This window comes from Papio anubis, chromosome 6 (assembly GCF_008728515.1).
Source record: "Papio anubis isolate 15944 chromosome 6, Panubis1.0, whole genome shotgun sequence".
Taxonomy (NCBI): Eukaryota; Metazoa; Chordata; class Mammalia; order Primates; family Cercopithecidae; genus Papio; species Papio anubis.
The window spans coordinates 137,241,850-137,267,135 of NC_044981.1; the positions used below are offsets into that span (position 1 = coordinate 137,241,850).

General features: G+C 40.3%; 1 protein-coding gene across 6 annotated transcripts in view; it reads right to left on the reverse strand.

Annotated features, from left to right (window-relative positions):
• The window catches only part of NCOA7 (nuclear receptor coactivator 7), a 155,674-nt gene that overhangs the window by 123,108 nt on the left and 7,280 nt on the right, over positions 1 to 25,286 (reverse strand). Inside the window, exon 1 of one of the 6 annotated variants that reach the window (XM_003898224.4) lies at positions 21,932 to 22,046. The exons of 1 other annotated variant lie outside the window; for it this stretch is intronic. The gene's annotated coding sequence lies outside the window, so the exon portion shown is untranslated. 4 more of the 6 variants (XM_017958355.3, XM_003898225.4, XM_009206160.4 and 1 more) reach the window with 4 other exon arrangements.

Genomic DNA, 25,286 nt, shown 5'->3' on the forward strand with positions numbered 1-25,286 from the left:
CCAAGTTTCTGCTTCAGGAACTGTGTGGGCTATGACACCAAAGATCTGGTACAATATACATGAAGAGGGCACGCTGCATGTAGGACAGGGGAGCAGAAGGAGGTAAGAGATCGGTTGTGGACATGGTGCCTTTGAGACGGCTATGGGATAGTGGAGCTGGGGACATTCACCAGACGTTTGATTACATCGAAAGCACAGAAGGGCAGTAAAGGCTAGAGGAAAGGAATTAGAAAAAATCAGCATATGCTTGTAGTTAGGAAGAAAAGGAGAAAAAACAGTATGATGATGAGATCACCTTGGAAGCCTGACAACTATTCACGCAGCCCTGTACAGAAACAAGGGAGTACACAGTCTCAGCTCTCACTAGTTTATCTTCATATCCCTGACTTGGACTTCACCCTCAAAGAGTTTTTCATCCAGTCAGGAAAATATGACTGTGCAGATAACTAAACTGTAGGGTAGTATCTTGGTGCTGTCCAATGAATAATATTAGGAATCCAAAAGATGCAAAGTTCAATTCTGCTTCAGGTGATAAACCTTTCAGAGTGGTTAGGATTTCAATGGGTAAAAAACAGCGATAGGGCATTCCAGAAAGTGGGAATGCCAGAGCAAAGGGATAGAAGTGAAAGGGGATAGGCACACTCGGGCAAGGAAAGAGTGGCTACCAGGTACGGAAAGGGAACTAATCTTGATGCCTGCCTACCAAGAGCCATTTATTTCAACATATTATCCCTATGTTATCTTTTTATCCTTCAACCACACTATGATTTAGATGTCCTCATTTCCATTAAACTGAGGCTGAGAGGTACTAATTAATTTCCTTAATTCAACAGCACTAGCTGTGCTGCGGCAGCGATTTAAATCCAGTCTAGTATACACTCCAGTGTCTTTCAATAACCTTTGGAGCCAGAAAGCATTTGGGATGAGCTAGAAAAAGTAGTCCAGAGTCAACAATATCCAATGCTGCAGCATAGAAGTCTCAAGTTAAGTCACACGTACCTAGCCACTGGGACAGGGAGGTCATTGAGGACCTCCAACAGGACTGCATTAGTGACGTACTGGGAGTGGAAGTCATGCTACCATGAATTGGGGTAGTTAGTACTCATTCAAGAATTCAAGTGCAAGAGGAAACAAGAAAAAGGAAAGAAGGCGTTTGAGCGTCTAACTCTCATGAGCTCAGTTTCACGCTGTGGTTTGAACGCCCTGGGCTCCTCCCCAACTCTGCACCTTTATCCTCACTCTTTCCTCAGGCATGAGGCAACCTTGCCAGGCTCCTCCTTCTGACAAGGCCCAATTCTACTTCAAAGGCTTTCCTGACCACTTGTGTGCCCTTCTCTCCCCTAAAGAGCTTACTTCATATATTACCTATCACTTACTGCAAGGCACTTAATCATATACGGTGTGACAACAGCATTTCACTTGATCTCCTCGCCCCAACCATAAATTCCTTTGAGTCAAAACTACCATGTTTCACTTTTACTATACTTCTCTAAATAACTGGCACATAAGTAGGCAGAAAATCCATATAAAAGCTAAGCAAGGAGTTAAATTAATCCACAACTGGGGATAAGGTCAATTACATGGCAGACCAATACAAATCCAAAAATCCCTCCCAAATTAAGAATTACTTAGGGATAGAGGATGGAGTCTCATGCCAGCCTCCCTCAGACTCCAGAAAGGATCAGAATCCTAGGCTCTCTGCCCTGCCCTGGGTCAGGTGGTTTATTTTAAAGTTCATCTCCTACAAGTCAAAAAAGTAATGATCTCTATTAAATTTTCGGTCATGAATAAAAATGAAGTTACAGCAATCTAATTGGAAAATTTTTATACTTTAAGCTGAGCCAGAAACTGATATTGTGTTCAAGTAGAAAAATATTTATGAAAATATGCACAAGACAAAAAGATTAAATTATCCAAGAGTTGACATCTGGTGCTGCTGTGTCTGATTACAACCAGTAAGGTGTTTTAAAAATTTTTCAATATCCTATGAGATAAATGAAAAATATGCTAATCTTTGGTTTAAGTTTCTGGAAATTTTTATATTCCTTAAACAAGATAGATGCAGTTCTTACAGGTTTAGACACACCAACAGATTAACCAGAAGGAGCTCAGTAGAGAATGCTATAAAAATGATTTGCACAAAACACCACACTGCAGCCTTCATGCTTCAGTGACAAACCAGGGCTCCTTAAATCAATCTCTAATGGGAACTACATTTTCCATTATAAGTGGTCATAATGGGCTTCTTAAAAGCCCTTTGTTCATTTAATGTTGACTTTCCTTCACATCAATACACTCTTGACTCATCTAATTGCTGACTTCTAAGAGTCTCCTGCATTTACCGTGTATTGCAGACCAAAAAGAATTTCATGAGAAAGCATAAGATGAATCTTCCATCTAAATATTTTTTTTTTTGCAATCTTAAATCAGGATAGTCAATTTAAACTTAAATCCAGTTCATTATTCAAGTAAAAATAGCACATAAAAATCCTTACTTCAAAAGAGCTGTGATGAAGACAAAGTATTTTTTGAATCATCAGCAAAGTGTTCCTTGTTTGTACACATGGCACCATTTAAAAGAACAGAACCAGCAGAGACCCCTTAACTACATCAAACTGACCCACACAGCTGGGGGTTACACAGCTGGAGGTCCTCAATGATCTCCCCGTCCCAGTGGCTAGGTACATGTGTCTTAACTTGCAAATTCTGAGCTGCAGCATTCGATGTTGTCAACTCTGGACTACTTTTTCTAGCTCATCTCCAAATGCTTTCTGGCTCCAAAGGTTATTGAAAGACACTGGAGTGTATACCAGACTGGATTTAAATCACTGCCGCAGCACAGCCAGTGCTGTTGAGTTAAGGAAATTAATTAGTACCTCTCAGTCTCCCAGCTGTGGGTCACACAGCTGTGGACCCACACAGCAAAGCATGACTTTTTGGATTCACCTCCAACATACTGCAGTTCCTTGAATATTCAAGTATAACAAGTCAGGACTAGAAAAACAGCAGTATATCCATGAGGCCCATCAGCTGTTTTCCCAACAACATGTTTCTTAATATACAAATGAAATGATGACAGGAGTACACAATGGTCACACTGTGTTTCATCACGTAAGGAACAGACCAAAATGGACCTTTCTATGCAGGCATTTCCTCCTAGAAAATAGTTATATTTGTACCAAAATATAACAGGTGTTCCGTCTCTCAAAGCCACACTGTCATCTAAACAAAGCAAGAATATTCAAATTTCAATGTTAAACAAGGTCAGAAATTTGAACACTCCCTATAACTTTAGAGAAACCTGGGAAGGACACAGAACCAGATATAAACGTGTGCCACAAACTTACAAGGGTATCCAGGCGCAGTGGCTCATGCCTATAGTCCCAGCACTTTGGGAGGCCAAGGCAGGTGGATGGCTTGAGGTCAGGAGTTCGAGACTAGCCTAGCCAATATGGCAAAACTCCATCTCTACTAAAAACACAAAAACTAGCCAGGTGTGGTGGCACATGCCTATAGTCCCAGCTACGTAGGTAGCTGAGACACAAGGATTGCTTGAACCTGAGAGGCGGAGGTTGGAGTGAGCCATGACTGTGCCACCGCACTCCAGCCTGGATGTCAGAGCGAGACTTTGTCTCAAAAAACAAAAACAAAAACAAAAAAAACAACTTAAAAGGGGAGCAATCAGATAATACCCCCCAAATAAATAAATGCTTGTTACAAAAACAATGCAGCAACAACAACAACAAGCCCAAAAATGAATGGCAACAAATAACTAAAAAGTTATTCCTGGTGATGAAGCAAGGTGATGATCAAGGATGGGCTCCGGATCTGCTATTTGGGAAAGGGTTTGACATCTTTGAATGGCAAAATGAATGGAGAACTTATCAACTCCTATTCCATTATTCTCTGCCTAGGGTGCTCACATTTGACCCGAGAAAAATTAAACAAATGTGAGCTTCAGTGGTCTTTTACCTAAGATGAGTCAAGAGATGCCATCAAATCTCCTACATACTCTAAATGAAGACCCATCTCTGGGCTAGATAGATCATTTTACAAGTTCTCTCTTAGAAAATAACATGCAAACGAGATTTCTAAAAAGTCACTGGTGGGGTGAGGAACTGTAGAAGATGTAGAAAATGCCAGAAGCCTGAAAACAGGCAAATGCATTTTAATTTAGAAAGGGTAATTGTGCAAACTATACACTGAAGCATATCATCACATAGATTCCCAGGAAAATTTTAGAAATGATCATTTAAGGCAGTTTGGTAAGAAAATAGAGAAGGGAGCAGTGGACCCTGAGATCTAGAATGATCCCAGAAAGCCAACGATTCGGCAGGACAAGTGGGTCGCTTTTGGAAACATCTACCATGGACCAAGTATTCTGCTGCAGACACAAAGAGGAAGACAGCATTCATCAGCCAGGAAGCTCAGGAAGAAGAGGCAACTATAACTTATCAGCTGATAAAATGAGATGTGAGTGCTCTGATACTAGTGGTCACAAGGAACCACAGAGCACAGAGCATTGAGCAACTTACACTGCCTCAAAGGGAAGGAGTGTCCCGGCAACGTCACAGGTGATGCCAGTGCTGGGCTGGGAAGGAGGTGCAGGAGTTTCCCAGATGGTGGATGCAGAAGAGGTCAGGCTTATCAGGCAGAATGAGGATGTGTAAGCCTCTGGCAGGAATGTGTGGTGTTCGGGGAATCCTGAGTGATCTGGTATGGCTGGAGTGCAAGGGCTGGTAGAAGAGAGGACATTCAGGGAATGCTGGCTTAGTCAAATCACACTGACCTAATTTCCCTCCCTGACATAGCTACTATTCTAGTGGATTAGGAAAATGAGGAAAACACATGTAACTGCACTTAAGAGGCATTTGATACATTTCTCTTGTCTGCTTATGGATAAGATGGAGAAATGTGGGTTGGGTGTGTAGGTGGATGTTTATATGATTAGATGAATAAAGGAAATCACTGAATCACTGTACCAAGAGGTATGTGTTGACTGACTGACCAACCTCAGTTGCTCTGAGAGCTGAAATCCATTCTGAACCTGGAGAGGGAACGTTAATAGCTTAATACAGTATTTTTTCTTATGCTCTGTCCTCATGAGTATATTTCCCACTAACTTGAACAAAAACATAGAGGCCTCCCTTATCAGCCATTTGGAGAGGTAGGTACTTAATAACATCCTGGATAGCAGCATTAGGATTCAAAAGCCCTCGGCTGTCTGTAGAAAGGAGTCAATTATTATGAGGTGGAAATTTGCTCCCAATGAATCTCAGGTTTTACTGGTGAGGTACTAAGAAATGAGAGCGGTACAGTTTAGTGTTAGCACAAGTGAATATGATTTGTGGTTTTAGATGACAGTAAGGTTCATATATGGAATTACAGTTGGGTAATTCCACTGTGCACCTTCCTCCCCACCCGCCTCCAAAAAACCCACTAGTGCTATCAACACAGAATAAACAGATTATAATAGTCTGTCACACCCTTTTTGAGGATTAGACTCCATCAGGATTACTGCATTTATCTAGGGATCTCACACTATAGGGAAATTAGAACAAACAGGATGGTTAAATGGCATAAAACTAGATTTTAAGAATATTAGTCAAAGGAGTTGGTCAGGAGAGAAGACTTGGATTAAATGACAGCTGTTTTTAAACATCTGAAGGATCTTTATCCAATAAAGGATTTAGGCTTGATAGACAGATCTCCAAAGAGGTAAACCTAGAATTAGACATTAGATGTGGAGGGAGAGAGGTCCACGGCTCAGTATAAGGAAGAACTGTCTGAGAGGTAGGTGCAAACAGCTGCCTGCAGATGGAATGGCTTCCTCATCTTCAAGAGTGACAGAGCACATACTGAGCAACTGTTTTATATGACTACTGTAGAGACGCAGTTCTCAGCCTTATCAAATTCAACACCTCATCTAAATAAATATGTAAACCATTTTATTATACGCCCTTCATAATATTGAGATGAAATTCATAGATCATGGAACCTACTTACACATTTAATTTTATAAAATCATCATGATGCCCCAAAGGAAAGTATTTGATCATGGGTATTCCAATATGTAAATTCTCAGACACAGTTCATTAGAAGACATATTATAGATTCATATTGCTCCTACAGAAGAAGATATGAAATTCCCAAGTATAAGGGTCAATTCTTCATTTTCTTGGACTGCCTCACTCATTACAGGGCATTTGGCACCGCTGCTTGCCCCCAACTAAACGCCAGTAGCGCCCTTCCCATAACCATGCCAACCAAAATGCCCCAGGAAAGGGTACCACAACCAATGAGAATAACTATTAAAAGGAAAATCAAGCCCCACAAGCAAACTAGTATTTTAAATTAGTTTTTAAATTAAATGTTTTTAAGTTCAGAAATTCCTTTAAAGCCGAGATTTTATAAACTTCATATACCTGAGAAGTTCTCTGTTTTCCATATGCTCTGTGCTTCATCTGAGAAGTTCTCTGTTTTCCGTATGCTCTGTGCTTCATCTGAGTAACACTTAACCCATGCTATTAAGGCAGAGGGTACCTTTTTTTTCTTTTTTCTTTTTTTTTGAGACGGAGTCTCACTCTGTCATCCAGGCCGGAATGCAGTGCCATGATCTTGGCTCACTGCAACCTCTGACTCCTAGGTTCAAGCTATTCTCCTGCCTCACCCTCTCAAGTAGCTGGGATTACAGGCACCTGCCACCATGCCCAGCTAATTTTTGTATTTTTAGTAGAGATGGGCTTCCGCCATGTTGGCCAGGCTGGTCTTGAACTACTGACCCCAGGTGATCTGCCCACCTCAGCCTCCCAAAGTGCTGGGATTACAGGTGTGAGTCACTGTGCCTAGCCAACGGTTACCTTTAAAATAAGACAGGCCTGGTTAAAATCCAGATTCCACCACCTACAAGGTATGTAGCCTTGGGTAAGTTACCTAATTTCTCTAACCTTCAGTTTCTTTATCTGCAAAAGGGCTGTTACACAGACTCAATGTGTAAAAAAATCAATGACTAGAATCTGGTGCCCCATGGAACAGAAAATTCTATCCATTGACATTTCCATGCATCCAAATATCCAAGTGTTCATGAAATACCATTTTCAATATATCTGAAGAGCCACATTCAAATCCGCCCCAAATAGTAAACTAACAAGCTAGGCAGGCCTAGTAAATATAAAGATGACAGGAAACAGTTAAATATTTATTGAACATTAACCATATGCACCAAATTTTTTGTTCAATACTGTTACACACACTGCTTGGTTTAATCTTTATGACTGCATGAGGGAGTTAATCTCAATTCTTTCCAGATAAAGAGTCTGAACTTTAGAACAATTAAAGAATTTATTCAAGGTCAAATAGCTATAAGAGTTACAGCCAGAATGATCAGCTCTGTCTGACCCCAAAGAAGGAACCACTAATAATGGCCTGTAAGGGTAGGCTATTACTACACATAATTTTCACATGGATGCCTAGTTCTTCCTGGATTTAGCCACAGTTAAAAAGAACAAGACGGAGGCCGGGCGCGGTGGCTCACATCTGTAATCCCAGCACTATGGGAGGCAGGGGCGGGTGGATCACCTGAGGTGAGGAGTTCGAGGTCACCCTGACCAACATGGTGAAACCCCATCTCTACTAAAATTACAAAAATTAGCCAGTGTGATGGCGCATTCCTGTAATCCCAGCTACTCGGGAGGCTGAGGCAGGAGAATTGCTTGAACCTGGAAAGCAGAGGTTGCAATGAAACGATTTTGTGCCACTACATTCCAGCCTGGGTGACAGCGAGACTCCGTCTCAAAAAAAAAAAAAAAAAAAAAAAAAAAGAATAAGAGGGTGAATACAGCTTTATGGCCAACTGTCTTTAAGGATGTAAATACTGACCTGTATTGAGGTTAGCCATTACTACTCATACTAAATGCACTTTAGTAAACATGTCAGTACATTCAACAACTATTTATTGCACTGAGTAGGTTTCTAAAGAGCTAACTGGAAAGCACATTCTCTTAATTCACTAAATTAATTACCCCTTAAGTTTTGAGAACAGAAGAAACCAATCTATTTCCTCACAGAAAATGGAATTGGTAAATACAGATAGTCAGAATTTGGAATTTTGATTTTTTTTAAAAAAATACATTTATTTCTTTGTTGCTCTTAAATTATGAAAGCCTGCTTTTTTCTAAGCACTAAAATTATAGCTCATTTCTAGAATTAAAAAATTACAGTTCTACAACATTTCTACTAAATATTTTAAATATATTGAATGCATTCTCTCATTAACACTCATAAGGTATAAGAAGTCAGTTTTGAAGTTTTCTACCTGCACACAAAGATTAGAAGGGCCAAATCTGCATTATCATACAGAAAGTTACTGGAGGTAATGAAAACAGAACAATCTATCTGCTGATCTCATCTCCTAGTCATAAGAGACATCCTCTTTCTCACCATCAATCACTACTGGGTACCTGCGACATGTTTTTGATTACCTGTCACAAGAGGTGTGAAAAATATGATGCCTGCCTCACCCACAGCGAAGTTTCTGAAGACACCCCTACTATGCTGTGGCACCGGAAGATCACTTCAGGTCATCTCTAAGACAAATCTAAAGACATTAGGCTCCAAGTAGCATCAATAAACAGGAGACATGGGAAGAAAAGTTTGTTTTCAATTACTTCTGGAATTCGTTTTAATACTACCAGACAGATTCATTCCTAAACCATACAGTCTCTGGCCCATTTGATTTTTTTGCAGACATATTCTAGCTCCAGTCCAAAGGAAATAAGCTGCAAACTTCTGGAGTCTCTAGACTGGTACAGAACTCAATCTCATTCCCCAAATCCTTGCAGAGAATATGTGCCAATGTGAGTCACTGTGCCAGGGTCCTGCGCTCACAGCAAATGCCATCACCAATGCATGTGTCCTAGTCTTACACAGGGTCCCAATGCAATCAATTTCAAGAGAGAAAAAAAAAAAATGTGAGCAGTAGTTACCACTACTACTATTACTACTTATTATTATTTGGTGGGGGCTATTTCGTGGATCTGAATTAAGAGTTAACTGATAAAACCAACAAAACTGGATAGATGAAAGGCATTAAAAGATAAATGGAATGCTTTTCCAAAAACATACAGTATATGAGTAGCAAACACTCCTTTTCAAGAATTAAATTTGAGTGTCTTCTAAGACTTTATCAACAAGAGACAATCTACCAGTTAAACTGCCATTTCACTAAAGAAAAGGCCATGTACTTCTTTGCCTTCTGTGGATGAGATCTGCAATTGAATGCATTTTCAAAATATACTGGCATACATTCATACCTGTAAAAATGCAAAATAAAATAACTGAATTATTCTTTTTTTAATGTGCTTTCAGCATAGTTACATGGAGAGTATAAGTGGCAATAAACAACTTATGCTTACTCCTAAATAGTGCCTTGTAATGTATTTATGAGCAATTTTCTTCAACTCAGTAAGCACTTAGAACCTGTTTTGTGCCTACAACTGTACTATTTATCTGAAGCTTGTGACTATAAAAAGGACCCAATGTGCTCTACAGAAACTTCAATTTTTGACAAGGGAGATAAGATTTACATAAAATTATCAGAAAACAGGGGCATGAAAAAGTTACGCCAAATAAAACGTATGACACACAGAGGAAGTGCTAAAAGGGAAGTAAGAAAATGGCTGGGTCACATGGGCCAGTGCTGGTAGGGAAAGTGTTAAAAGTAGGACATCCCCGAAAACCACAATTCAGGGTTATATTTCAATAGTGCCACACAATTAACAATCAAATCTATAAACCAGAAACAGTTTTATCCCCGACGAAAATGTTATCTATAAGAGCACACTCAAGACAACAGCATTTCTGCCAGATTCTGCCTCAGATGTCTTAGTAACAATGGAGAGAGGCAAGTAGTGTTGTGGTTAGCAAAATATGGACTGTGATAAATACACAAACGTGGGTTCAGGAACGAGACATAACCAAAAGTGTCTAAGCAGCAGGGAATATGCCCAGTGTGAAACTAAATCAGCATGGAGAAGTACAAGGACCTCTTCTTGGAAAAAAAAAAATTATGTGTGTAATATTCAACTATACATTTCTAGCAGACTGGGTTAAGAAATCAAGTCTATGGTATACGTACTTTTTTTTAAGGGTTTATTGAGTTGCTTGTCATAAAACTTGTAGAATTCAGAAGAAAATGGCTTTCTGGTAGACTGGATTGTTGTTCCTAATTACGCACTCCTTCCCTTGCTGTAAGATAATTATACATCCATACCCTTTGCTGGGCAGCTCTGTGATGCTTTGCACTAGTATACAGAGTATATGACCACATCTGATTTTTCATGTGACTTGTTTTGACCAATAGACTGTGAGGATTAATAGTCATATTCATATTGACTTGAAGCACTAAGAGACCTGGCAAGTTTCTGCTCCCCACCAGCAGAGTATGCTCCAGGTAGCTGCTTCTCCCTCTTCAGCTTGGATTCTAGGATGAAGACATGTGGAACAGACCCGAACCTGTACCTCAGCTTTGGCATCCGACTTAGCCTTTGCCAAGGCCAGCCTGCAGAACCCAGCCAGGAGTAGCTAAACCACAGTCAACCTGCAAATCCATGAAGGTGAAATACATATTTGTGGATATAACCCACTGCGGTTTGGAGACAATTATGTAACATTATCACAACAAAAAACCCAATACACCCTTAGAACCATCCTGATCCACAAATTACTTCGTGGAGTTTTACCAGAAAGATCAAAACCACATAGTACATATTATTGTTTATATGAATAATTCTACCAAGGCCTGAGATACCAAAGCCCAGACACAAGACAATTGACACAAATAGCAGACGAGGCTTCCTTTTCTTCCAGTTGTCATTTACCCCATAACCACTTTGCATGGCTATGGGGTTTTAGCTGGGAAGGCATCATTTGACAAGAAATTGTGCATTGTCTTGGCATATTTATATATAAGGGTTGACATTACTTACTATTATAGGTTAAATTATAGCATTCCAAAAAAAAGGTATGCTGAAGTTATAATACTCAGTACTCCCGAATGTGATCTTATTTGGAAATAGGGTCACTACAGATACAGTTAGTTAAGATGAAATCACACTGGAGTGGTGTGGTGCCCTAATCCAATATGACTGGAATCCTTATAAGAAGATGGCCATGTAGTGATAGAGACACAAAGAGAGAATGCCATGTAGACACAGGCCACACTTGGAGCTATACTGCTGCAAGCTAAGGAACTCCAAGGTCCAGCAAACTACCAGAAGTTAGGAAGAGAAAAGGAAGGATTCTTTTACCAGTTTCAGGGGGAACATGGCTCTGCTGACACCTTGATTTTGAACATCTAGCTTCCAGAAAGTGAGAACAAACATGTTTAAAGCCACTCAGCTTCTGGTACTCTGTCATGGCTGCCCTAAGAAACTAATACGCTGACTTTAAATTACTTTTATACACTATCACTGTTTAAATTACTTTTATACACTATCACTGCTCCAAAAACTTTATTACTTTCTCAACATGTCCATTCTGCCACGTTCTCTTATAATTTAAAGGAAATGCAGGCATGCCATTAAGAAAATTGGTAAAAATTATTTACCAGTTGCCTCCTGGGCCCAGATGTTAATTCGATGAGCTTTTTGTTCATCCAGTTAACATCTGGGTCCAGGAGAGAGTTCAAGCACAGCTTACTTGGGTAGGTGGACTAAGAACTGACCTGATAATCAAAGAATTATTTTATCCTATAAGAGTCTTTGGAACATTCTGAGAATGCAGAATCACCATGTACTATGTCACTCCTATCACACTTTCTACAGCAATTTTACACTGACAAACTCATACTGCTAAGTTTCTCAGTGCACACTTATGCTACCTTGTGTCATTTTCTTTACGTTATTTCTTTTTTGAGATGGTGTTTCACTCTGTCACCCAGGCTGGAGTGCAGGGGTGCGATCTTAGCTCACTGCGGCCTCCGCCTCACAGGTTCAAGCGATTCTCCTGCCTCACTGCCTCACACTCCCCTGCAGCTGGGATTACAGGCACGTGCCCCCACACCTGCCTAATTTTTGTATTTTTAGTAGAGACAGGGTTTCATCATGTTGGCCAGGCTGGTCTTGAACTCTTGATCTCAAGTGATCCACCTGCCTTGGCCTCCCAAAGTATTGGAATTACAGGCATGAGCCACCATGCCTGGCCCCTTGTGTCATTTTCTAATTATTGTTCCTTATGCCCATATTCCTTCCAATCAGACTGTAAACTCTCTAAAGGCAAGGAATGTGTCTTATGCTGTTCATCCATGCAGAATTATGCACACATCACAACTCTCTGTTCAGGCTGGACACAGAGTTTATGTTTAATAAGTTGATTTTTGACTTGTTACGGCTAAGTAACAGAAACTGACTTCAGGTTATGAAACGGTATTTAGATTAGTGGCCTTTTATTTAGATTAGTGGTCTCCACTTTTTATTCCACATCAATAAAAGTATCTGAGCATAAGCCTCTAATTACTTTTACTTATAAAAACACATCTTCTCTACTAATAATTATAAGGCATATAACTAAAATAGAAGTCATGAAAACAAAGACATTCTAACAGTGTCTTCCTGTACCTTCATGTGATGCATGAACTTCACTTTAGAAACCCCAGTCTAAACTATGAGAGCAGGTATGTGACAACATTCCCTGGGATTTGGTCCTTTCCAGGAAATGGACCTATAAAATTCTAACACATTTATAAACTTAATAATTATCGGACAGAGTCATAAAATTGTCTAGATCAAACAAGCAATATTTTAAAGTTGATAGGATTGTCTTTGCAACTAGGATTAATTTGTATATTATACTACTAGCCCCCTATTATAAATGCATTTGCTAACTGTGGTGCTCTCTGCAATTAAACCCTTTAAGTTTTAGATGTTAGAAACAAAAATCTATTATCAAGTCTTCAGGCAAATATCTGTAAGACTGAGAATCCAAATGATATAACATTCTGATCTTGAAAACAAGGAAAATAGAAGGATGAGCAAAGGGGATGATGAAACAGAACACTCATACTTTATCTCTAAGAATGTCATCAACACAACAACATCCGATTTTCCTGTGTTCTACGTGCATGTGGATAACGCTGTACTAGAAAATAGAAGGACATTGAGTAATATAAAACACAACTTCTATAAGCTTACTATAAGAACTGGCCCAGCGCAGTGGTTCATGTCTGTAATCCCAGCACTTTGGGAAGCCGAGAAGGGCGGATCATTTGGGGTCAGGAGTTCGAGACCAGCCTGACCAACATGGTTAAACCCTGTCTCTACTAAAAATGCAAAAAATTAGCCTGGCATGGTAGCGCATGCCTATAGTCCCAGCTACTCCAAAGGTTGACACGGGAGAATTGCTTGAACCCTGGACGTAGAGGTTACAGTGAGCCGAGATAGTACCACTGCATTCCAGCCTGGGCAACACAGCAAGAGTTTGTTTCAAAAAAAAAAAAAAAAAGAACAACTAAGCAATAAAGTAAGCCAATATTTAGTTCATTTGTGGTACAAATGCTTAAGTGCCAAAAGAACTGAAGTCAGCATACAATAGATGGGTTGGAAAGTATTCATGGAATTAAGTATAAACTTGGTGCGGAAGACTGATTTTAAAGGAAGAAATGTGGAGGGAAATTCCAGCTAGCAAGGACAGCAAAGGCTTGGAGGCAGGAATTTTTCTCCTGTACGTGTGGGATTACTGAGGATTCTGACCCCACTAAAGTGCCAAGTTCATTCAGGGAAGAGTAGAAGAGAAGGGTGAGTGCATGAAATGTAGAGAGGACACAGTGCCATCATCATCTAAGCCACATTCTTGGGATTAAACTTCCAGGAGAAAGTCCTCACCACTAAAATCTCTTAAGTCGTTTTACTTGGTCTGCTTATTCTTGAAGAAACAGGCTTGGAGCTGATCTATACATAAAGCAAGAGAGCTAAATGCAAGAAAATACCAAGCAGATGATGTGTGGGAGAAGATTTTGAGGAAGTGAAATATTAGTAGCTTTAAAAGAAGGAAGAGAAAGTAAAATATGTCAAAATGAATATGCATTTGCTTTTAAAAAGTCAAAAATATAAAAATCGGATGATACATAATTGTAATAATGTTCAATAATTATAATTACAATACATATGGATAACAAATAAAAATGTGAAAAAGGAAAACAAATCTCTTATGATCCTATTAGTGAGAAAAAATAGTTTGTCACTTTCCTGTTTTCTATGCAAATGCATCTTAAAATCAAATTAGAATTTTTTGTATATACTTTTTATGTCTAACTCAGTTATTTTAAACATCTTCCATGTAATTAAATATTGCTCAAAATCATTATTTTAGTGGCTAAATATCTTTTCATATATATTTACTATCACTTAAAAAAATGACTCCACTGCTGAATTTTTCTCAAATTTTTACAGTAACACCCCTGATAATAACTGATACTTATACAGTTGCTTACTCTGTGCCAGGCAGGGTTCCAAGTACTTTACATAAATTAATTTACCTAATTCTCTGTACAATGTAGGAGGTAGATACTATTATTATCTTCATTTGACAGATGAGAAAACTCAAAGTGTGGAGAAATTAACTTCCTAACTGCACAGAAGTGGTAACTGGTGGAACAGGATTCCAAGCCACATAACCGGTTCTGGCATTCCTGCTTTTAACCTTTCTACTATATCAGTAGCCTCTCAAAGATCATGGACTCATTACGGAACTTCAGCTTAATGTCTGATTGTTTCCTTAGGATATACTCAGAAGAGAATCACAAGTGCCAAGGGAGTCCATGAGGCACACTGCTCTCCATTGAAGGTATACCATTCTACCCTTCATGAGCTAAAAACAACCTCACTCTTGCCAGCATTGTAACTAACTTTTAAAATCTAATAATCTGCATTTCTTTGATGCCATGAAGTCAGTATTATTTTCATGTCTTGGACATCTTAAGTTCCTGTTTTGTGAATATTTTATTCCTATTTCTTGTTATAAAGGTTTTCAAAGAGTTAAGACATGTTAAATAGAAATTATTTTGGAATGCTCTGTGATTCAAAATATCAAAGAGTATTGCTAACTAGTTGTTTCAGTGGGACACTATAGACAGGCAGAACCCCGGGGAAAATCACCGGAAACTAGGGATGAGGGCTCAGCTGTAAACACCTGCAACCATAGAACTGAGCAGACCTTCCCAACAGACCCACGAATAGCCTGAAATTGAGATTTATCCCATACTACAGGGGCGACACTTATCCAATGGCTAGAATATTTAGCACTGCTACTAAGAGCACTCTCACTTCATGATATCAGCACGCCTAGGGAAACAAGTCAATAAATTCAATGTTTGTATAGTGCCCCAATCACAGAAGAAACATGAAAGCTCTTAAGGGATCTCAGATCTACGGATTTATCTCACAAATTATTTCTATTCTATAAGGCATACCTGGTTAGTGATAAGAACAACCCACTAGTCAGAAATTCCACATGAACAGTGCTGAACAAACACTATTAAACTCTCACTCTCTAAATCCTCTGTTAATCAGCTATCAAAAGCAAATTACCTCATGCCAGGCACTTTGCAATAAAAACCAAGCACTTAAGATCTCTGATTACTTGGGTTGGAATTAAAAATATTTCATTCACATACTTAGGAGTCACTTCTTAGACTGGACCACTCTCTCTAGATGGCTCATGTCATCTATCAGGGTCAATGTTCAATCCTTTCAAGGTCTTAAGAGTACCCTTTTTGCCTGGCTGATCCCCAAACTTCAGTGACAACCTATATGGAGGCTTTCACCCCTTTATGTACCAACCACAGAAGAAAAGTAGAGTGGGAGGCATAAAAGACACTCTCCCAGATGAGTGTCATAATAAATACCAAAGCTATTTTTAATGGGTGTTAACACAGTGTTTGAGAATTAGTAAAGTAAGCAAGGGCTGCTAAAAAAAATTGATTTGGACATGCACAGGTGGCCTTCCATATCCATGGGTTCTGCATCCATGGAATCAACCAACCAAGCGGATCACTTGAGGTCAGGAGTTCAAGATCAGTAGGGACAACATGGTGAAATCCTGTCTCTACTGAAAATACAAAAATTAGCTGGGCTTGGTGGCACATGCCTGTAATCCCAGCTACTCAGGAGGCTGAGGCAGGAGAATCACTTGAATCTGGGAAGTGGAGGTTGCAGCGAGCCAAGATTACATCACTGCACTCCAGCCCAGGTGACAGAGGGAGTCTGTCTCAAAACAGTGGGAATCTGTCTCAAAAAAAAAAAAAAAAAAAAGCTTGAAGAAAAAAATGAATTGTTGGATGGTTGTGTACTGAACATGTACAGACATTTTTCCTTGTCATTATTCTCTAAACATTGTACTATAACAACTATCTACTTAGTATTTACACTGTATTGGGGTATTTCAAGTCATATAGAGATGAGTTTAAATATACAGGAGGATGTGCATAGATTATATGCAAATACTGTCACATTTTATATCAGGAACCTGAGCATCCTCAGATTTTGATATCTGCAGGGGTCCTAGAACCCACCCCTGGAACCAATCCCCTGCAGATACTGAGGGACAACTGATTTATATTGAGGTGGGAGGGGGGTGGGGAGAGAAGAAGGATGAATAATTAAATAAAAGCTTCAACTTTGATTTTTTTTTTTTTTACCAATCTTACATACTATCCAAAATCATCGTTAAGTTTTACCAGAACGTCAATTTTGCTAGAAGCAAAGTATAGCTATTAGCTATAACACAGCTAATATAAAAAATTATTCCTAGTATGGAAAATTATTCCTAGTATGGAAGCCTACTTGGGACACTAATTACATGTGGAAGGCTCCATGAGTTTACAGAATCTCAGCTAAGAAACGCCCCTAGAGATGACATCAGAAATGAGTGTGGCTTGCTCATGAAAATTGGACAGCATGTTCCAAGCAGAGGGAAAAGCGTGGAGAAGAAAAATCATACTCTATCCATGTGCACAAAGTGGCAATTAGTTTTGTATTTCTAAAACACAAATTTTTAGCTTGGGGATCCACAAATAAGGATATGTAGGTAAATGGTATTTGCTGTGCATGATAACAACTTGAACTTCCATCAGGTTTTTTATGGGTCTATGAAATGGGTCAAGGGGACTTAGCTAAGAATGACTGTGGGTAAAACACATGACAAGGAGGGATAGAGACAGGAGATGAATCTCTCAGGGTCCAAGAGACCAGGGTAAGATGTGCAGATTCCTTCCCGTGTATGATGGAAATGTTTTAGAGGGTCTGATGGGGGAAGTTTAGAAGGACAGCCTGCTGAAATGGGGCGGCTGAAATGCAGAGCAAGGCAGAATGCAGACAACAGTCCAAGGCATCTAAGGAGCCAAACAGAAGCAGTGGGGATGGAACAGAGTGAATTAGAGATAGGTTAGGAGAGAAAATGAACAGCTTCCATGTTCATATTTGCTTGCACATGCATAAAATGTCACTAGAAGATTATCAATTAACTAACACTGGTTACCTGTGGATTAGTGAAATGGGTGACAGGTGAATGAGTATTAGAGGGAGTACTTTCACTCTAGAGTCATTTGTACCTTTTGAACCATGAGGATACTACCTATTCTAAAAATAAATTTTAAAAAAGACATGAAGGTTATCAGAATGAGATGCCTCTATGTAAAAACCTGCCCAGGTCCCCCTCCAAATCCCCTCTTATGTTTTAAGTTGCACTTTTGAATTCAGATCATTTTTATGCCAAAGGCTACCAGACTGTACAAATGACTGACCCTTGAGAAAGGCCGATCTTTCTGCTTACCGTGGTGATAAATATATCAAGCTCAACTTATCATGTCGATGTAAATACTGGATTACCTGGGTAAATTCAACCAACTTAACAATTAGGTGTTAAAACATCAATATGAAGAATTAACTCCAGGAGCTCAATCTTTTAGATTTCATGGTAAATAAAAGAGGCTCAGAGAAGACTCCATAATTTATTAAAACAAGAATAAATCACATGAATCACTGATGTGAAGGTCAGATTTTTGATCCACTCTGGTGAGTGTTATGCTAAGTTAGGCCCTTTGGCTGAAAATGACTTTATTCTATTGAAACTCCTGTTCAACCTATATAGCATTTAAGGCAGGTACTCCAAATATAATTGACTTAAATTGAATGGCTTTATTAATTTCAAATTAGTAATGAGTGAATATAAATGCAAGAGTTTAAAAAAAGTTTTGTAAAACTATGTAACATTGTTTTCCATTTGGCTAAGTTCAAATGCACTAAATTTGCAATTCTTGTTCAAAACATTTAATGTAACCAATTAAACTTATTCATCAAAAACATACTGTGTCCAGAGATCAATTGTGCAATGTTTTCATTTATTTGGTTTTATGTTTTATAATCTGCCTTGTTCCACAAAGGATATGAGTCATCTTAAAAGAATATAATTCAATCAAATGGAAAAGTATAATTACATAAACATCAGAATCAAGAAAAACAAGGTAGAACAGAAGCTCAAGACCATAAGGAAAGACAGAATATTGATATTAGGTTATGAATTTTTATATGATTATTAAAATTCAGTTGCAAATTTGACTATTCATTTCCTAGTTGCCAAGTTAGAAAGGGAAATATAATCAATGATTTGATTCTCATTTTGCATGATGAAAAGACAACACAGACACACACACACACAGACACACACACAAATTGTTCAGGGTAAGTAAAGTTTTTCTTTGGCATTTAAAGTTAAAAGGAATTTCTTGCATGAGTCTTCAAACAGGAACTACAGAAAGAACCATGATCATAACCATATTTCTAAAGTAACATAATAGTAATTTTCCTCCAGCTGTATTAATAAAATCCCTCAGTGTGGGCATACGGAGGGGCGGTGTGTTAAGAATGCAAAACAAGGTACCAAAGTACAGATTCTGAAGATCTGGGTAGACTCCTGGTCCAACAGCTAGTATTGGAAGGGAATAGGTTGACGTCATGGCTTTTGTTCAGCCAACCCCCCATAAACATCATTTCTCTCAATTAAGCTTCTGATCAAATTTAGCAACAGAAAATTCATATTCTCTGGAATGTGCAGAAACAAATGCATTTTGTATCACTGTTGAGGGGAGACCAGTAGACAACAATTACTCTTCATGTATTCCCTATATCTGAAATTCAAGGTCAAACAAATTTACTTCTGTATATTTTTTTCTGCAATCAACAATTTTGATTCCAGTACAAGTGAATTGAGTGGATCCTGTTGAATTTAAACAAACAAAAAATTATGGACTGGGATTTTAAAAACAATGGTAAATGGCATTTAGCAAGAAAGGAATAGAGGTTTCTAAAATACAGCCTTTAGGAAGATAGAGAAAGACAGAGGAAATCCAGGTCTTGGATTGCATTCTGGTGGTGCTTCTGGAGGCGGAGTGCTGGGGAATCAGGAGGTAGGACCCAAAAGAGAAACATCCAATCCCAGAGGCACTGCGCATTTGGATGCAGGACACACAAGAGAAAAATACCTCTTCGAATCTGAGATTAGAGCTTTTATTTGACTGTGATTCCAAGGCCAAAGTAATAGCAGTTAAACTGAGCAGTTAAAGGCTCAACTCCTACGTGTAAAATGAACACATAAGTGCTTATAAATAACAAGGTAAAGAGAGCTTACTGTAACCAAAGGGGAGGGCTTTTTTGAAAAGCTTAGTGTGCAAGGAAGAGTCAGGTAAATTAATTGCTCAATACCCTGGGTTACAAATTTAAGAAGTGTAAAATGTAATTATCTTTTTTACAGGAGAGAATTTAGGATTTGTTTTAATAAATCATAACAAATTAATTTTTTTCATAAGTTCCCTCTCACTGTTGGTTCCTACAGTCTTATTACCTTTTATAGAAAAGTTTTGTTTCCTTATCCATCTAGGAACAAAATAAGTAGGTTGGAGAAGCAATAGTAATAAAGTATGGCCTACCATATTGTGTAAAAATAAGTCATTTGGGTAATATGAAGTGAAGATGGTAAAGATGCATTAAAATGTCAGAAAGAAAATCTGGGAGCGCACCCAGATAATATTGTTAAGCAGAGATTGAAAGAAGTTCACACTGACTCATGAAATTCATGCGATGGAAAAAAAATGAAATCAAAACAGAAAATATCATAGTGTAAAAATAAAGCAAATAAAGTGTGATGCAGTTAACCTTTTTTTTTTTTTCAAAAACATATAACATTTTAAAGCAGTTATCTTCCACTGTATCTTCCAAACCCTCATTTCACAATCTCCTGGCTGTCAAATTTAGAAACTGATGTGTTTCTATACTGAGGAGAAAACAGTTTAAATTGTGCATCTATATCTTACATTTTGAATCATTTAAGAATCACAGACACTTCTAAATGTTTTATTTCTACTTTTGCCTGTAATAAAAGACATGATAATTAGATCAAACAAGAAAAACTCAACTCTAAAACAAGTTATTAACCATCACTTATTAACCAAATCATTGTTTCCTCTGGGGTAACTTAGAATTTTCTTTGAAACACGACTTTTACTTTTTAAATTGTGTTTGAGAGCACAGTTGAAGTAGGCATGATTACCAATGAGACTGGAAATTTTGCAAGCTTAGACACGAAATGAACTTAGGAGTTGGGGAGAATTACCTCATAACCTTAATGACACATTACAGAAAGACAGCATATGGTCCTAAAAATGTCAGAATTGAAATATAAATGTTAAAATAACTGAGTTTGCCTATTTATATGAAGAAGCAATTTTTGAAATCCAATTAAATTTCACCAGCCACAGAACAATTCTGTGATTCTAAATTGTGGTTTTTAGATGAAAGCTTGAAACACAGTTCATTCATTCAACAAATAACTAATGAGCACTTATTCTGCATAAGATGCAGAAGATTATAGGATTTAAAAGAAAGATTCAAGATTCTGTCCTTTTTGAGCTTATACTGAGTCACTTCTCCAAATTTCTATACCTAAGTGACTATAAAATTGGAGCTTACAGTGATGCATTTCTCAAAACTTTAAACCTTATACCTGAATATAAAACAAAAAATGATAGCCTGGGAAGAGAGAATCTTGCCAAAAGCTCTAACGTATAAACTTTACACCTAGAGGGGAAAATCATTCACAGATAACCAGTTTCTAAGAAATACAGAGCATAACACCGAGTTGGAAGTTAGGCTGGGCACAAGGCTGCCTCTGCTGGCTGACCCGGTACATCCTTCCGGCAGAATCTCAACTCCCGACACCTGTATCAAAGTTGCCACTCTTAAAACACATCCCTTCACGTAAGCAGAGGCTCCTAAATACGCAGCACAACAATATCCCCCAGCCTCATCGATCTCCCGAATAATCTGACTTCTAGAAGGACCTTCTTTAAACTGGCCCTAACGTGTTGACGGTAAGGGTTTGCACCATCGGTTTTATATACCAACCAACTAGCTCTGAAATACACAAAAATCCACAGCGACTTCTACATGCCGCTAATATAACCCTTTGCCTGTCTACATGTTTTGGCTAGAAAGACGGGAAGAACGTATCTGCTAATCCAGCCGGAAAAACACAGTGACATATTTCCACCTGAGCTGCTGAAAATCCAACGGTCTTTTCCCCAAATAAGCCCCATGCCAACCTGTCCTCCCCACTCCCGCACCGCGGGGCGCGCACCCCCACAGCCCCCAGGGGGTTGGCGGGGAAGGGTCAAGCTCTCCTTCGCCCCCGCTCGGCCTCCCGAGCTCAAGCAGAGGTTTTCAGGTTCACAGGGGGCTGCGCCCAGCGCCATTAGCACACCTCCGAGCGCTCCACCGACTCCCCGGCGGGAGGCAAGTTTGGCCGGTCCTGGACCCTGTCCGCGGCCTCTCGGCGGCAGCATCAGCAGCGGGCGGCGGCGAGGGCTGGGCCCCGCCTCACCACCTACCTACAGGGCGGGGGCGCCGGCTCCTGGGGTCCGGGAGAAGGGGATCAGACGCATGCATTTCTGGCAGCGGTGGCCTCTGCTGCTGGGCGCCGGGGAGCGCATCCTCTCGGCGGGTGGAAGGAGGGGTCAGGGGAGGACCGTACGCCGAGGAGGAGCAAGGGGAGGAGGCGGGAGCTCCAAGGCGCGCGCCCGCGGGGCCCCGCGCCCCAATCGCGTGGGTGCAGCCGCCGCAGTCGGGGTGTCTTAGGCCTCTCCCCACGCGCGACGCCTCGCCAGCCACGCAGCTGCGCCCACCGTCAGGGCATCGGCAGCGACGGGCTCCCGAGCCCGGCCGAAGGCGGGGAGCCGCGGGTGGCGCGACACTCTGCAGACGCCCGCCTCTAGCTCCGCCCGGCCCGTGGCGCGCGCTGCACCCCACCGCGGTTGCGGGGGCCGGGGAGCTCAGCGACCGGGCTCCACGGCTCGGGCTGCAATTGCGGCATCCTCCCCGCCCCCCGCGACCTCCGAGCTGGGAGGCTGGGCACTCCGGCTACCCGCGGCTGCTGCAGCCTCCGCTGCCTCTAGCCCGGCGGCTCCGCCCCGGAGAGCTGCGCGCGCGGCCTCCGAAGGCCTCGGCCCTTTGTGGCGCCTCCCGAGTGCGGGCGCCTTGCTGCCCCAGCGAACTGCCGCCTGGCAGTGGCACCTAGGAGGGTCCTCTTACCTCACCCCGGGCCGCATCCCCCTTAGAGCTGGCCCGCCTTAGCCCCTACTCTTCCTGGGAAGTAAGGCTTTGACAGCAGAGCAGGAGTTAGAGCGTCTCCCCAGCTTTAAAGCCCTTTGACTTTCCTTCCACCTCGGGACCGATGGCCACAATAAATTCATCCTTCTGTCCCTTCCGGCGTTGCATTTAGCAGAGGGGCCCACCATCTCCTCCCCCTCCCGTTCCCGGTACAGCATCCTGGATGCTGCCAAACTGCAGTCATTACGGCAATAGGAACATAGCAGTTGGGCCCTCCAGCCGACTCTTGGCAGATACTCGAGAGAACCTTGGAGGGGGACGGTTTGCATCAGCTGCGGGGCCCGTGCCTGTGAGCTCCCCATCCCCAGTTGTGTGCTGTTCCCTCTGCGGTCCCATGACCAGCACTGCAAGATGACTAGGAGGATCTGGCCGTGGAGTTCATTCACTCTTATACGCAGAAAAATATCCCAAGGAAGGGCCTGCAATAGTCTGTTAACTGTGTCACAGGCCTTCCACACAGATAAACTAGAAAGCGGCCTCCTCTGGGTTGTTGACGCTGCTTAAGCTGTAATAAACTCTCCGGAAGGCGGAGCACAGCGTTAACAGTGGTGGCTTTGGCATTTCAGTAGCAGGTGGTCATGTTATACTATACTGCAAATGTGGAATAATTGTCCAATTTTGCACTAAGCACGTATTAATGTAGACGTCAGGTTTATATCTTTGGGATTTGAATGTAAAGATATTGGATTTTTTTTTTTTCCGTAGCCATTGTGTTATTTGTAAATTATTTAGCATTTAGTAAGGGAAAATTAGGTTCCTAAAATATAAAGAGTTGATTGCATTGTATCAAAGCAACATGGTTTGAGATCTCCAGAGATGCTGAGCTGCTCTCACAGTTCTTTGATGAGTGCTTTTATGATTTTGAAATCTAAGGTTATTAAAAATCAGGCAAAAGAAAAACATGTTCCATGGCAAGGACAAATTGTGACTAAATAGCTAAGATTTTTTGAGATAGTTCTTTTAAGCAAATTGAAGGTTGGGTGTGAGGCCCTGTGGGAGCTGCACTGCGCTTGTCCAGGAAGCACCCAGTGGGGCGTGACTTGGCTGCTTCCTGACACTCTGGTTGATCTAGAGCCCCAGTTTATTTTCAAAAGATAACTATTATTATTTATGATATTTTCCCAAATTTAGAATTACTTGATGATAGGAATGTATATGTACGTAACTGATGTATAAGTAACAGGATGAAGTCACTTAGGAGGAGAATTTGGCAGTTGCTTACTCTTTAACAAAATTTTTAAGTTTTGAATGTAGTTTCTGAAGGAAATGTCCATTGACTTACAGGTTTTCACTGTTTCTCATCCTTTTACTACCAAGAGGCCCCTGTTGTTTTTCTCTCTATGGACTCCATGTTTTGTAAATAAATTAAGCAGTGATTTTTTTATTAGACAAAAAGCTATAACTGAGCATGTATTTTTAAAGTTGTGACCATCAATTATAAAACTTCAGTCTTCTGGCCAACAAGCGCGGTGGCTCACGCTTGTAATCCCAGCACTTTGAGAGGCCGAGGCGGGCAGATCACGAGGTCAAGAGATCGAGACCATCCTGGCCAACATGGTGAAAGCCCGTCTCTACTAAACACACACACACACACAAATAGCTGGGTGTGGTGGCGCGGACCTGTAGTCTCAGCTACTTGGGAGCCTGAGGCAGGAGAATCACTAGAAACCGGGAGGCAGAGGTTGCAGTGAGCCAAGATCACACCACTGCACTCCAGCCTGGTGACAGAGTGAGACTCCATCTCAAAAAATAAAAAAGGCAGTCTTCCAAAGATACTGCAAGGAATTTAAGAATCTATCTTTATGAACTCCTCTAGGACTGCATGCTGTATCACATGCTTCTTATAACATTTTTATTATACTGAAAGTCCTGATATAATAAAGATTCTGCTCCCCAGCTAAGGGAGTACAAACTCTTCCTAAAGATTCTTCACTCATTCCTTTCCATTAACTGATTTACCTAAGCCTTGGCTTTATAGAGAAATCAGAAGACATGAAACTATTCCTTATATGTGTTGTCCAGTACTGTATGCATTAGCTACTTGTAGCCATTTAAATTTAAATTATGGCTAGACTGTGCTTTTGGAGAGCACAGACTAGAATATTTTCATTATTGCAGAAAATCATTTTGAACAGTACTGTCCTAAATAGAAGGTCAAATTTTAATTGGCAGATAAGATATAATACATGAAATAATTTGGGAAATCTTAGTGTACTACAGATCAAACCTCAGTAGAAAGTATACTTCTTAAGAACATGGTAATCTTTAAGAATTCAGGCTCTGGCTTCAGACTACAGCTCCACCACGTGCTGACCTTGGGTAAACTACTTAACCTCAGTTGCTTTATCCGTAAAGGATATGCTTTATCTATAAAGAATGGCAACAGTACCAACTTTATAGGGTGGATATAGGAATTAAAGGAGATAATCCCGAGTGGTTCTTAGACTAAAGTCTAGAATGTGGCCATCAATCAAAGGTATTACTAGAATAATATACTTTATTATGGTAAAGTTGTTCTTTTTAAAAATGGTATCCCTAACACTTTTCACTGTTCTTGGCTAGCGGAAGTTACTTGGT